Raw genomic sequence first — 14,247 nt, 5'->3', positions numbered from 1 at the left:
TCAGTTATACATATATACATTCTTTTTTTATATTATTTTCCATTATGGTTTATCATAGGCTATTGAATAGAATTCCCTGTGTTATACAGTAGGACCTTGTTGTGTATCCATTCTATATATGATAGCTTCCATCTGCTGACCCCAACCTCCCACCCCGTTCCTCTCCCCAACCCCTTCCCCCCTGGCAACCACAAGTCTGTTCTCTATGTCCATATAAAGCAAGTTTTTTTTTTCTACAATACCTTATCCCAGTCTTCATATCCTCCCTGTATGAAAGCACATTGATGTTCACAAACCATTGAATTCCTTTTCCATCTCTTCTTTACGAGTGTCAATAAAGCACTGATCCCTGAGAACCAGTCTTCAGCTGGGCAGCAGAGCTGTCCTTTCCTTTAATAGAGATGAGCAGGCAGTGTAGGCTGAGATGGCCTTGTGCCCTGGTCAGCAAACAAGATCTGTAATTCTTTCTTTGTTCATTAAAAATGTTTGCTCATTAACCTTTGTGACTCCAGACTTTGGACAATGTGGTGACATGGGAGAGGTATACTGGAAGACCCCATGTACTAGGGCAAGGGCAGGGGGGCAGTGCAGGCAGAAGAGTATCCTCTGCTCGCAAATCTCTGCTCTTTTCCAAACACATAGCCAGCCAGCACCAGGGTCTCCTGTCAGATTGTTCATGGCCTTGTAGGAAGAAAGGATACTTCATCTGAACAAGAGACAGGAAACATGAAATCATTGCCCTGGTTGAATGAAGCCTTGTAGGTTAGATTTTCATCACACACCTAACTGTTGGAAGTGGGGGTGAAAGGATTATTCCAAAACTGATTTTAGGAAGAGAAGAAACAGAATGATACTGTAATTCCTCTGATCCACACCACTGACCATTTTCCAAATAGGAATCATTATTTCCCTTTCCTTGGTATCTGTAACTATAAACATTGGAAAATTAAGAAGAAAATGAAAAGGAAAATGAAGGGAAGAAGAGGAGAGTGGCAGAGAGAGAAACCTATGTGTGAGTGGTTTTCATTTGTACATGAAATTATTTGTGTCATCAATTCAGGGTACATTTATGGCTATATCTCTATTAAGTTTCCAATAGCTCATGCAAGTTGTATTATTGGGGGGTCCAGAATTTCATTTTTTAAATCCTCTCCCCAGCATCTTGCCTAAACCCTTAGATTGTCCATGAGTTCCAGGAGGTTACACAGCTGTAATAAGGTTTATGATTATCTTCTAGAGAAAGAACTGAGCATCCCCCTCAATCACTGTTTGCCCTTCACGACTTGACAGCTACTCTTGACTTCTGATGTTGTGATGGCCTTGACTAGGTCACTATAGTCCTCCATGCAAAGATCGCAACTCTTCTGAGCTCACATTTCCCAGCTCAGCCACTAACCTCCAGGGCGCAAACATTGGTGACTAAGTGCTTGTGTCTGGAGGAGCTCCCAGCATGAAACTATGCCTAAACCCACTCCTACCCCACTCTGACAGATCACATCATTGGTCTCAATTCTTCACCCCTCCCTACATCCGGATAATTTGCCATATGTCTTTGGTGTTGCCCCACTAAAGGGGCAGAGTATATTTCCCTCTTTCTTAAATTTGGATTTGTCCATGTGACTTGCTGTGGCCAACAGAAAAAGGAGGAGGTGACAGTGTGTCAATTCTTTTTTTATATATTTATTTGTTTGTTTGTTTAGGCTGCACCGCGTCTTAGTTGCCACGTGCAGGATCTTCGTTGCGGCATGTGGGATCTTTAGTTGCGGCATGCGGGATCTTTAGTTGTGGCATGTGGGATCTTTAGTTGCAGCATGCAAACTCTTAGTTGCGGCATGCGGGATCTAGTTCCCTGACCAGGGATCAAACCCGGGCCCCCTTCATTGGGAGGGCAGAGTCTTGACTGGACCACCAGGGAAATCTCAGTGTGTCAATTCTAAGACTAGGCCTTAAGAAGCCTCATGCATTTTCACTTGTGGCCTGAGTTGGGCTACCTCAGCCAAGGCCAGACTAGAATAGCTGAGCTCCAACAGACCCATATATACTTGAACAAGCCTACTGGAGATCAGCACAACCGTGCAGCTGAGCCCAGCAGAGATCACTAACCCGTAGTCGACTAGCAGACTCCTGACCTAAAGAGTGCTTATTGGTTTTGCCACTCATATCATGTAGTTGTTTGTTATGCAGCATTAGTGTGGTTGTTGTTAACTGACCCATGGATCATCAGCTCTGTGTTGAGCTCAGGCCATCAACTTCAATTCCCCCTTTCCTCAAGATAATTTCATTTCAGGGACTTCATGGATCTTCCCTATCCCTGGCCTAGGTTAGGATTAGCCTGATCCACCTCCAGTAGATCACCATAACTTTGATTCTTGGGGCACAAGGTTGAGATCTCAGACCATGTTTTCCCAGAAGGCCCTGGGGATCCTTTTGCAAATAATCCTTAACCCCTTGCCAGAGTTCCCCTTCTCAAGGAGATGGGCAGTTTTATGAAGGCTGAAAAGCCAGAAGGTCCAATATATCCTTCTCTGGAAAATTATAACCTGATCAGCCAACTCTTATGTAACTAACAGAGATTCCTCAGGATGTGCCTTTACAGAGCCCTGAAATCTTCTCCGGCTGAAAAGAAGTCTCTAACAGTACACTGTGTTATATAGACATAAGTCTTGGGATGATATCCTATTACACATATAATTATAAGGTAATGATTTTATGGACTAGTTTGACATTCAAGAAAACTGAAGTATAAAGAAGTTATTTTTCTACCTAATTTTAAACACCTAAGGAAAGACAGAGCCAGGATCAGAAGTAACATTTTTAAGTTCTCCATTCAGATCTCTTTATATTTAAAACATGTTGGGGTGTCTGAGGGAGCCCAATATATGACACCCCTCTTTCCTGCCCATGTTCTGTACAAATTGACAAATAAAATGAAAGCCTGGCAAATGGAGACAAAAATATCCTTCATTTCTAATAGAGGCCAGGATGGAGGATGTGGCTCCCTGTTAGCCAAGTAGACCTGCCAACCCTGTACCCCAGTGAGGAAAAATATCCCTTTCCTAGAAGATTGGAATAGATTCCTTCCTCTATGTGAGCCACTCACTCCTGAGAGGAAGAAGGGTGGAGCTGAGCTGAGCATGCCCAGATGTTTCAGTCAGTTAAGATACTCCATCCTCCCCTGGGGAAATATGAGTAATTGAGAGGACGGGGCCAAAAGTTACACTAAATGAGCTCCCTTTAACAAACAGAAACATCATGAGTTGGGTAAAAATGGTCCTACAATATGCCAGATTTATTTAATATTTATCTAAGGCTTCATTAGAAAAGCCCATATCTCATTTAGCTCACTTCCATAAAGCCAGATAGGTATGTCTTCTGTCTCTGTGTTAACAAAGATGATAGTAATTTTTCAAGCCTTAAAGCGGACTCTGAGGTACTGTGAGGTGGAGTGAAATGGACTGTATACTGACCCATCTTGAGATCACACCACTGTATTCAACCACGAGTTCTGCATCTGTGTGAAGTTGAACTGGCTAACCCAGACACAAGGAAAACCCTCTGTGTTTCCTCAGTTTGTTAGCTAATAAGAGACTATTTTAATTCTCATAAAGTTGTCATTTCCCCTCCCATTCTATCCCCACCTTCGAATATAGTAATGTTCTTTTAGGCCAAACTGGTTCATCTTCTTCTAGAAGAATCATGTTAGAAGAATCTGGATCTTAAATAGGTTGCCATCTTAGCATATTCACAGTACATTACCTATTCCAGCTGCTTGTTTGCTCCTTGCAGCCAATGCATGGTGCACAATGAACATTTAAAGAATAAAAATTGATAGATGGATTCCCCAGACCATGGCAGCAAAGATTACCGATTGCCAAAGCCTTTTATAAAGTAGGTGGAGAGCAGGAATGGTTCTCATCATACCCTGTCTCCACCATCTTGATTCATCTACAGTGAAAAAGGAGGAGGGCATGGTGTGGAAATATGTGTGTGTGTGTATGTGTGTGTGTCAAATTGCATTTTTTGGCTACATCTCCAGTGAGATGATTAAAGAACTTTAGGTCTTTGCAACCAGCTCAGCCAAAAGTTAGACTATGCTTTGCTTTCCAAATATGGTTCTCATTTGCTTTCAACCTCATTCATTTCTTATTATTTGTCTCTTGGAGAAAAAGGCAGCAAGAAAAATCAACCTTGGGCTTTGTTAATTAAGGCTTGCATTCTTGCTGGTATATTTTAGGAAGACAATCGGTTCCTTTTGCCCCACTCTCTGGAGAACCTTATTATGTGGTTCTGTTCATTCATCAGGGCTCTGTGCAGCTTTGGGGCCTGTCCCGGTTGGTCCTTAAATTCATTTTCATATGGAATTGTGGGCATCGTATCAGTTTATAAAACTAATATTTCTCTCTGCAGAGCTCCAGCAAGCAACCACTAGGATAATCTCATAAATCTTCATTGGGAAGAAGACAGAAGCAAAGGTTTTTATCTGACTTTGTGATATTCATAATTAAAAAGAAAAAGAGGTAAGCATTAGATCTCTCACTCTACACCCGCCCTCCCCCATCTCCCTGCCCAAATACCAAGCATTCTAATTCCGATTCCCTGTTTACTTGGTATGTGAGGTCCTGACCCACTTAAACTCAGTCTCATTCTTCATGATAAACAAAAATAAAGGCAGGGAACTTTGGGGTTATTTTCCAGAATGTGGAACCAGATAGAGTCAGGAAGAGAAGCCATATGTCTGCCTTCTCAAATCTCTTTTCCCCTTCACATTTATGCCTTCTTGAAAGAAGACTGATGTGGTTTAGTCATTTCACCCAAGCCTCTTTTGTCGTTTCCACCAAAATAAAATTTTCGGGCTGGATGCCTTAGGTAAGAATGGATCCTTGAAGAAAAATCTCCATCTATTTATTCAGCAGATACTGTTCTGCTCAAGGCAGTGGTGTGAGTGTTATAGGGCTTCAGAGATGAACTCACAGCACATATGTAAGGAGTCCATCCACAGGACAGAAGAGGATGGATACGGAACAGAAAAAGAAGTAGAAAAGGAGGAAGCGGAGGGGAGATTAAACATGCCTCCTTGTGATGTTCCTCACTGTCCTTGGTTTAGTTGCCTCTTTCTCCACACACCATCACGATTGCTAACCACGTCTCCTCTAGCACTGCAGCCAGATGAAGCACAGGCAGAGTGAACAGCCACAAAAAGGCCCCGTGCGTCCGGAGGACGTGTGGGCATGGGTCAGTTGTCAGTTCCTCTTGTTTGGACTGATTGTTGGAATAGCCCTGATGAAAGTGGCCTGAGAAACGGGAAACGTGGAATTTCCATCTCTGGGATGAAGAAATTTGCGGGGTTGAGTCCTGGGATGCTCCAACATGGAAACATCAGGAAAATGAGGACAGACCAGCAAAGGGGACTGAGAAAGAGTAGCCAGAGAGGTAAGAGGAAACGTGTGAGTGAATTATGTCCTAAAGGAAGAAGGAAGAAAGAGTTTAAAGAAATTAGTGACCTCCTACCTCAAGGCCGCTGACAGCTCAAGAGGAGACCTGAGAATTCAACCTTGGATTTGAACTGCAAGAAGAGAAACGAAAGCCTGATTGGAAAAGAAGGAAAAGTAGAGACAATGATTATAAACATCTCTTTTGAAAAGAAATCCTTGAACATAAAGAAGACTTTCAGTGTTTGAAAGGTTAAGTTCTCAATTATCTGATCATTTTGATGCTACAGAATAATCGCCTCCCTCCAGTCCAGTAGGTTTGCAGTTTTCTAGAACAACAGTGGTTAACGTTGATTGCACTCCAAATCAGAGCCAGGCACCCTTGTAATCTTGTACACACATTTTTTTCATTTTTTGGATCCTTCTAGCTCTTTAAAGTAACTGCTATCATTAAAGCCGTTACACAGAAGAGGAAACGGAAGCACAGAGAGGTTCATTGCAGCACTATTTACAATAGCCAGGTCATGGAAGCAACCTAAATGCCCATCGACAGACGAATGGATAAAACGATGTGGTACATATATACAATGGAATATTACTCAGCCATAAGAAGGAACGAAATTGGGTCATTTGTGGAGACGTGGATGGACCTAGAGACTGTCATACAGAGTGAAGTAAGTCAGAAAGAGAAAAACAAATATCGAATATTAACGCATATATGTGGAATCTAAAAAAATGGTACAGATGAACCGGTTTGCAAGGCAGAAATAGAGACACAGATGTAGAGAACAAATGTATGGACACCAAGGGGGGAAAGTGGCAGGGGGTGGGGTGGTGCTGGTGGGATGAATTGGGAGACTGGGATTGACATGTATACACTGATGTGTATAAAATAGATTAATAAGAACCTGCTATAAAATAAAATTCAAAAATAAATAAAATAAAATTGTAAAAACAAAAAAAGCTCCCCCAGCAAACATCACCTCACACTCATTGATTGGAACAGGATTATACGTCCACCTCCAAACTAAGCACTGGCTTAGAGAATGGACTTCCCCTGATTAGACTAATCAACTTTTACCCTTGAGCTGGGCATGGGATCTGAACACATTGCTACGTGAAAGAGTGCGGACACCTGAAAAAAATCAGGACTCTATTAGCAAGAAAGAAGTTGGGGGTGGGGGCGGTGGGAGGATGAATTTGGTGTGTGCAGCCTACAGTGCCTGATAAAATCACACAGGATAGTGATGTCCATTGAATTTCATCTCACCCTAGCTTGAATTATTCCATCGGTTCTGGGAACAGAGCTGTGAGGGGATAGGTCCCAGGTCAGATAGGCTTTGATGAGGGAGGGAAGAGAACATGTAGGAGAGGCTGAGAGCATGAGGCATTGCCCTGGTGCCCACAATGCAGTGTGATGTCTAACGAGAGACAAACAGGAAGCCAATGCAGAAGACCTACTACATAGCGGGTGCCGTATTAGGTTATCCACACACATTGTCCTATTTAATCCTCATAAAAGTCCTTCTGAAATACAAACTATAATTCTCCTTTTATAGATAAAGCAATCAAGGCTCAGAGAAGTTGGGTAACTTGCCATGGGTTCCATGGCTAGTGAGTATAGCAGAGGGAGAATTCTGTTGGCTGCTGATTATGGCTGTAACCTTCCCACAAGGTCCAAGTCTCTAAGGGATTTATAGGGACAGAGCCTCAGCTGAAAAAATACTTTGTTATGATCTGAGGCTTTGGGCCGCCGCACATCTCTGTGAAGTTTCCTGGTGAGGTAGAACATTTGTGAGCACCAAAGTCTTGTTCGTGCTTCTGGCCTAAGACTTAGGAGAAAAGCAGGCCAGGTGAGCCCCTTTCTCCTGGGCCAGTCCTTCTCAGATGTTTCTACTGAAGTATGTCCAATGGCAGAGGAGGGAGAGACTCAAGTTAGGGTTGTAATCTCAAGAGACCTGGGAAATGAACTGATCTGTACTGACAACAGAGCGTGCATCCGCAAGTCAGCCAAGCTGGGAATGATGGTAGGGGAAGCTCTCCTCCACCTCACCACTAACTGGGCCATGACTTTGTGGGACAAAGAGTGAGAGAAGGCTCCTCAACCAGACCCAGCTTCAGAAAAGGAGAAAATGTAGAGTGGAAGCAATACTAGAAAGAAGAAAGTATTTTCATTAATAAGCTAAAAGAGTAAGCCACACGACATGGTTCAAGAGGTCACCTTGGAAAATTGGGCCTCCTGGAGCAAGGTCTGGTGGGGCATGAGCTTCCGGAAGTGGTTCAGTCTTCACCAGAGACTGGGAGAAAGGAGAAGTTGTCGGTATAGAAACAAGGCCCATCGGCTGTGTGGAGACAAGAGAAGCCTGTGCAGGCTGGAGGGCCAGCTGCATGCGGGGCTCAGCCTCCAGAGACTGGAGTTCTGGTGGTTCTGGTGGTCTTTCCTACATGTTTTCTTCCCTCTCCTCGTCAAGGCCTATCTGACCTAGGTCCTATCCAGGTTGCCCAGCTGTGGTCAGGAGGACCCACAGTTTGCATGTGACCACTCAGGTAGCACCACCTGCTTCCCAGCCTCACTACCTAGCAGGTCCCGGTAGAGGTGGGTAGATTCCAGAAAAACAACAATTGCTCAAAACTCTGAGATGGAAATGCCTACCCATTGTTTTAGTTGCAGTAAATGGACTTCTTGTGGCTGACGTTATCCATGAGCCCTCCTGAAGTTACAGATGGAAAGTAGAGAAGCCAGAGTGAGGAGCTATCCGACCCTAGAGCAAAAAAGCTTGAAAGTGCACCATTTCCCTTCTCTACAAAATACAGAGACTTTTAGGGGTTCCCCCTCCACCACCACCTAATTGGGTTCCCCGTGGGGTATAGGAAAGGCAGCAGCAGATGCAGCTGAGAATTCTGCCCATCGCCCAGGTCACCTTTCACCCCCCATGCCACCATGTTTGATCAGTTCCCTGACCATCCAGGATTCTCCCAGGACTGCTGCCTGACTGGGATTGGATGAAGCCAATGTGAGGAACTAGAGTCTCAGCAGACAGTGAAAGGGACCCTCTCCATGTCAGCAACCTATTGAGGAGTGAGTTGACAACCTGGATGCCGCAAGTAAACAGATGCTGTCAGAGAAAGACAAATATCATATGATATCACTTATATGTGGAATCTTAAAAAATGGTACAAATGAACTTATTTACAAAACAGAAATAGAGTCACAGACGTAGAAAACAAACTTACGGTTACCAGGGGGAAAGTGGAGGCGGGGGGTATAAACTGGGAGATTGGGACTGACATATACACACCACTATATATAAAATAAATTACTAATAAGGACCGACCATATAGCACAGGGAATTCTACTCAATACTCTGTAGTGACCTATATGAGAAAAGAATCTAAAAAAGAGTGGGTATATGTATATTTAAAACTGATTTCACTTTGCTGTACAGCAGAGACTAACACAACATTGTAAATCAACTCTCCTCCAATAAAAATTTAAAACAAAACAAAACAAAAAAACCAGATACTGTCTTCTCACTAAGCTCTGCACAAGGGGATTTGTTTACGTGATCTGAAACAAGCTAGAAATCTTTTTCTCAAAACAAGATGGACTTGAGATTGAGGACATTTTTCACCAGAATTCTGGGTGGAAGCTAAGACAGAGTGGGAGAGGAAGGCTGAGGAGTATCATACTGTCCCAGCAAGACCTCTCCCCATGAGAAATGATGCAGCCAGAGAGTGGGAACTGGATGGCACTTTCCAGGGTTGTGGTGTTAGGAGGAGGGTCAAGTGGAAAAAGTGTTGGAGTCCAAAAAGTCCAGGGAATGTGGTGGAGACTTGGGGGGGTGGGGGCAGGGGAGGTGAGTGGGTGCTATTGACTTGATGTAAAATTTCAGTAAAATGACCCACTGCTGAAAAGGCTAAGTATGGTTGGATTTCTTACGGAAATATGGATCATCAGATCAAGAGGGTCAGGAAAAGAAAACAGTAAGAATGTAAGGACAAGAAGCAAGGAAATTCTATGGAGAGATCAAGCTTACTCAGTTCTGGAATTGAGGTACAAGTCCCATTTTACTTAAATCTCCAAAGAGCATGGAGGCTCAAGTGACGCATGGGTTATCTGCAAATAATAATGCCGACCTGGGAATTCCCTGGTGGTCCAGCAGTTGAGATTCTGCGCTTTCACTGCAGGGGGCACAGGTTCAATCCCTGGTTGGGAAACTGGGATCCCCCGTGCCACACAGCGCAGCCAAAAAAAAAAATTTTTTTTAAATAATAAAAATAAATCATGCTGACCTGGCAGGATAGTTGTGAGGATCAAATCAGCTCTCATTCACTCATTCATGCATTCACTCATTCACGCATTCACTCATTCATGCATTCACTCATTCATGCATTCACCCATTCATGCATTCATCAGTGATAGTTAACACTTACTGAGCGCTCACTCTGCATCACACTCTTTTCAAACCACTTGACATGCCTTCCCCCAGCATCCTGATGAGACAGATGGTTGTTGTCATTTTCCCCAGTTGACAGACACCTCAGAGAGGTGGAAGGACTCCCCAGTGTCACATATCTAGTGGGCTTTGTATCCAGACCTGTCCTAGTTCATTTTTAACCACTAGACCTCTGTGTGTCTGACACTGGGCCAGTCACTAGAGATGCAACAGTGAAAAATATAGACATGGGGTTTGCCCTAAGGTGCTCACAGTCAGAAGGGAGCAGAAAGTAGGAAGCTTCTGCAAACAGTATCCATTTACCAACAACAGGGATTATCTCTTGAAAAGAGGATGTGCTATCAACATGGTGGTCACCAGAGATGATACTCAAAATCTTTCATAACCATTAAGGTACAAACCTCAACCAATCAGATTGAAGCCAAATCTTCAGGTGTGTCCAGGCTCACCATGATGAAACCAGGGACAGCCCATCACTGTCAGCGTCCCAGGCAGCTAGTCTGACAATGAAATGCTTCCTCCTTAGGCCTGAAGGGGCTTTCCTGTAGAGGAAGAAGGAATGTATATTCCTAGATACATAGCCCATGTCTGGTGGTGGCAGGATGGTTAGGCTGAGGGGAAGCAGGGAGATTTTAAGGGGATCGGAAGACTGGAGAATGTTAGGAACTGGGAAGCAAAACCAGTTTGCCAAAAGAAATTCACAAAAACCAATTGACTGAAAACAAATTAATCAAAAATGCAACTTTATAAAATCATTGATTTGTTAAATGATCAATTTGCCAAAAAGCAGGTACCAAATTCTTGTTTCTGTTAGCTACTCAAAGGGTTTATAGCCATTCATGCTGCTTGTGATAGTTTCAACAGACTTCGTGGAATTTTCCTCAGTTTGGTTTCCCGGAGGCTTTGCCACAGCCAGAGCCACTTGGTGTCATAAAAGAATTCTGCATGTGAGACCCTTGTACATGTACACCCTTGATGGAAGAGTGGTCTCCTGCTCTCTGGGATGTTTGCACAGCTTTGGAGGGCTGCTTATGAAGCAATGAGGGATGACCACATAGCCAGCTAGCAGCACCAGCTCAGCCAGGATCGTGTATACAGGGCCAGACGTGGCTGCCCTCACAGGCAGAATGAGGCTAGATATAGAAGAACCTTAAATGTCAAGTTAGTGAGTCTGAAATTCCCAGGAGGCCCTGAGGAACCACTGAGCCCTGGAGTGACCAGAGTATGGATGACACCCTCAACAGTGCCTGGCACACATGAGGCATTCACTAGATACCTGTCGGATGAATAGCCCACCTTACCATTCTCCTTGTTTCTTTGCTTCAACTTCAGCGATAAGGCTGTAAGCAACTTCCTCATTAAAGCAAAAGCCAAGTACATACAACAGTATTTCTGCTTTGGTTCGGTAGAGGCCACAGCTGCACCTGTCTAATTAGGATGTAGGACTGTCGAAGGTTATGTTATTATTATTTAAATATCATCATTATTGTTATTTGATAAGTAGCCATGCTGCAGAATGGAGCATGGAAGGTGCGGGCCTTCCACTCAGATTGATGGCTCAAAACTACCCTCTGCTACAAACACTTGAGACCTGGGGCTATTTAGTATCTAAAAGGTAAGGTATTCAAGGGATTATTAAAAAAACAATGTCTTCACAATATTCTTTGCCCATCATCTGTCTATTCGGTTATTACAAACAAGAGTATGAACGTGTTCAGAATGTGTTTAATTCCATTGAATTTGAACACTAGACACGAAGTGCTAAGATCTCGGTGTAAAAGTGAGGTCTGCCTCTCTCTTCCTAACGGGTGACACAAGTAAGCCCCTTATCTTTTCAGAACCTTGGTTTCCTTGGCTGTAAAACCCATAATACCAAACACAAAATGTTGATCTGGAGATCAAGTAACACAATGCATGTGACATTTGAATGAGCTGTCCTCCTCTGACCACACTGAAGGATTCTCTCCCAGAACACCTTAGATATTATTTGGAAGAGGTATAACCCAAATGCCTTGCTTACCCTCTTAATAAAAATTATTTAAGTAAGTAAAAATTAAAAGGAAATTGCATGGGAGAAGTATTAAACCAGCAGATTTCAATGGTCTTTGAAAATTCCTCTCGCTATCCAGGTATCAGCTTGCTCACTGGCTTCCAAGCTGCATGCCTTCCTCCTCACTCATGGGCCAGAGCAGTGGACACCTTCATGCTGCAGCTTCCACGGGTGTCTGTGCCAGCAATCCTGGCTCCCAGCCACTCGCACTGCACCCGCCTCCCGCCAGGCTGAAGAAGTTCCTCTTCCTTTCCTGAACTGACCACCACCAGGTCTTTTGCAGGGTGCTTGCCCCTCCCCTTCCTGATGGAGAGGAAGGGCCTTGATAATCTCAATAGTCTTTCCTTGGTCACCCTCCTTTCATTACTACTTTGGCATTTACACCTTGACTTCTTCCTCTTGGTGGAAAGGGACTCCTTTTCATCTCTTTGACTTAGAAAACCTCTGGCCCCAATCAGTTGGCTCATCTTATTCTCTTATGGCAAGTTCTCCCCTTTGTCCACTGATCCTTTCCCAAAAACAACAGCCTTTAGTTCCATGTCCAACCTCAACTACCTCTCTGAGATTGTTACTCATTTACATATATTTAAATTACATGTAATCACACCTGTATTATGCATATGTGTGAGTTATCTATGTATCATACACATATACACATCTAGTGCAGGGCTTGACACTCTGGAGGCCTTTGATTAATGCCTTTATCTTGTATTCTCTATCTACCAGTTCAGTACAGTAGCCACTAGTCATATATGTCTATTTAAATTTAAATTTTAACTAATTAATATCAGGTAAGACTTAAAATTCACTTCCTCAGTCGCACATTTAAGGTGCTTAGTAGCCGCATGTGACTGGTGGCTACTGTATTCTGTAGGAACATCACTAAAGCGCCACAGGGCGGCACTCCCCTGTATCACTTGCCAGTGTCTTTCTGTGTCTCTACATATTATCATCAGATCCTTGCGAATTCAGAGGAGACATAGTTTTCCTTCAAGAGAGTACTCAATTTGTTTTCAATTCTCTTCAGCAAAACCCAGGACCAAAATAGTTCTCAGCACAGACAGAGCCTTATCCTGGGCTCTCAGGGCAGAATGCAGAGCACTGTTTTCCAGGGGTTGGAAAATCACAGGTTCGCTCTTTCCCACCTTGAGCTCCAGCCCCCCTGGCTTCTGTGCTGGTGCTCTTGAGACTAAGTGAATGGCAGTGATGACATGTTTAATGAAAGGTCAATATTTACGGTCAGTCTCCAGCAGATGTACTCTGTGGGTGGGTGGGTGAGTGGGTGGGTCAGAGAGGCCCTTAGCACAGGAGCTGTGATCTCATCCGTGGTTACACTCTGGATCTCACCTGGTACGTTGTTATGAGCCTACACTTGACCTGTTGTTGTTCTGAAATCAGAGCAGGTAGGGAACCAAGTGATCAAGATGCCATCAGCAGCCCTCCGACTCCAGGAGGGCTGCAGTGCACTTGGAGCCACTTTCCTTGTGCTGTTTTGTAAACCCCCATGGAGGCACAGCACAACCAGCCAGTCTCCTGGGACACTGCTGGCATCTAGTGGAAAGACAAGGCAGCGGCTGGCATACAAATAGTGTATGGGTCTCACAGACAAAGGGAGGGTCCCAAGCAGACCCCACTCTGTACTGCAGGGTTTGCATTCAATAGCTCCTGCTCTAACCAGAGTGGTGCCTGCAAAAAAGAAAAGCCATGGGAATGAAAAGATGACGCTCCAATTCACCCACAACATAGGTTCTCAACACCATCAGACCCAATGCCCTCTTTGTATTATATATATTTAGTTTTTGCCCTCTTTACTACTCTAAAATTAAATTCATTGACAATAAAATCAGTTATGCACATTATTATGAAAATCAATGTAATGTCCTAACTGTAATATAAAGGTGAAAACAGTGATTGTTTACTTTTTATTTTTTTCTCCATTGATTTTTAAATTAATTTATTATTTTTTTATTCTTATTTTTTAACATCTTTATTGGGATATAATTGCTTTACAATGGTGTGCTAGTTTCTGCTGTTTAACAAAGTGAATCAGCTATATGTATACATATATCCCCATATCTCCTCCCTCTTGCGTCTCCCTCCCACCCTCCCTATCCCACCCCTCTAGGTGGTCACAAAGCACCGAGCTGATCTCCCTGTGCTATGTCGCTGCTTCTCACTATCTGTTTTACATTTGGCAGTGTATATATGTCAATGCCACTCTTTCACTTCATCCCAGTTTACCCTTCCCCCTCCCCATGTCCTCAAGTCCATTCTCTACGTCTGCGTCTTTATTCCTGTCCTGCCCCTAGGT

At 43.6% G+C, this 14,247-nt stretch overlaps 1 protein-coding gene across 1 annotated transcript in view; it reads left to right on the top strand.

Moving 5' to 3' along the window:
- HAO2 (hydroxyacid oxidase 2) overlaps positions 1–14,247 on the top strand; it is a 215,243-nt gene that overhangs the window by 166,205 nt on the left and 34,791 nt on the right. Inside the window, exon 6 of the mRNA XM_055084369.1 lies at positions 4,408–4,517. The gene's annotated coding sequence lies outside the window, so the exon portion shown is untranslated. The remainder of the gene's footprint in view (positions 1–4,407; positions 4,518–14,247) is intronic.

Source organism: Physeter macrocephalus, chromosome 4 (genome assembly GCF_002837175.3).
Source record: "Physeter macrocephalus isolate SW-GA chromosome 4, ASM283717v5, whole genome shotgun sequence".
Lineage (NCBI taxonomy): Eukaryota > Metazoa > Chordata > Mammalia > Artiodactyla > Physeteridae > Physeter > Physeter macrocephalus.
Note: the sequence above shows the minus strand (reverse complement) of the source record. Positions and strands in the feature narration are given on the sequence as shown.